This window comes from Euprymna scolopes, chromosome 6 (genome assembly GCF_053919585.1).
Source record: "Euprymna scolopes isolate OS-2025 chromosome 6, ASM5391958v1, whole genome shotgun sequence".
NCBI classification, from domain to species: domain Eukaryota; kingdom Metazoa; phylum Mollusca; class Cephalopoda; order Sepiida; family Sepiolidae; genus Euprymna; species Euprymna scolopes.
In genome coordinates this window covers 25,900,761-25,902,333 of record NC_136487.1, presented here as the reverse complement: position 1 = coordinate 25,902,333, position 1,573 = coordinate 25,900,761, and positions in this window count along the sequence as shown.

Sequence of the window (1,573 nt, the reverse complement as noted above, 5' to 3'; positions counted from 1 at the left end):
TTGTTTGTATTAAAAAATGTGAGTTTTTAATTAGTATTTCGTGAGGGGGCATTACAATACACAGATTCGAAAAAGTTGTCCAAAAACAAATAAATGAAAGCAAATGAAAGGTAAGTTACGTTTCTACCTAATTGGATGATTTTTTTTAGTGTTTTTAATTAATGTAAAATGTTTAATCAGCTCGAAAAACATAGTGTTTATCGATGTATTTGAAAAAGACAAATGGTTGCAGACTCTGTTGAATATGTTAAGTTTGGGAAAATAAGTAAAAAACTATACAAAACAGTGTCAGAAACCCACCGAATATATGTTATCGTGACATAGACTGACATATTTGGTGGGTTTCTGACAGTATTTTGTATAGTTTTTTAGTTTTAACCAAACTTAACGTAATCAACAGTGTCCGCCACCATTTGTATTTTTCAAATATACAGATAAACACTGTTTTTCGATCCGACTAAACGTTACATTAAATGAAAAGGGTTTGTATTACTAAACACAAATACGAAAAAATTGTCGAAAAATAAATATATAACAAATGACTGTTATCAAAGGTAAGATAAGTTACTTTTCTACCTAACTGTATAAGATTTTAATGTTTTTATTTAATGTAAAATGTTTAATCGGTTCGTAAACATGCAGTGTTTATCAGTATATTTGAAAAATACAAATGGCAACAGACTGTTAAACACGCTAAGTTTGGGAAAATGAGTTAAAACTAAAAAACTATACAAAATACTGTTCGGAACTCACTCAATATATGTTACCGTGACATAGGCTGCCATATATTCGGTGATAATTTAACAGTAATTTGTACAATTTTTTTTAGTTTTAACTGATTTCCCCAAACTTAACGTGTTTAACACAGTCTGCCGCCATTTGAAATTTTTAAATATAATGGTAAACGCTGTGTTTTTCGAGTCGAATAAACATTTTATATTAAACAAAAACACTAAAAAAATTATCCAGTTTAGTAGAAAAGTAACTTATCTTAGCTTTGATAATATTTGTGATACATTTGTTTTTGTTGACAACTTTTTCAAATCTTTATGCAAGTACAAACCCGAAGCGGGTATTTTTCTGCCTATTTTTATTTTTGGTACCGCGCTATTTTAAAATAGTTTTTCCAAGTTAAATTTAAATTTCACGATATCTTTTATTTTTTTTTTTACATTTTCACCTCCACATTTTTCTTTAAAATGACTACTTTTAAAGATTTTCAACTATGCTGAATAAAAAAAATCTCATTTAAAATTTGCAGAGGCAAGGAGTTTTCGAGATCCCGTACTATGACCCGTACTATGACCTATAATTCACTGGTGGCCATGAATAAACACCCCAACATCCCCATATTAAGAACGGCTTTCGGAATGAACACCCTCCCTAACCTCCTCATGTTAAAAACGGCTTTTGCAATAAATACCACCATTCTCCCCATGTTAAGAACGGCTTTCGGAATAAACATCCCCCACCTATCCATGTTAAAAATTGTGGAGGTAGACCTAATGTGAAAATTTACCTTTGGTTTTGTTTTAATAAATTGTTAGTTGAAAGCACAGAAGGCAGATTTGCC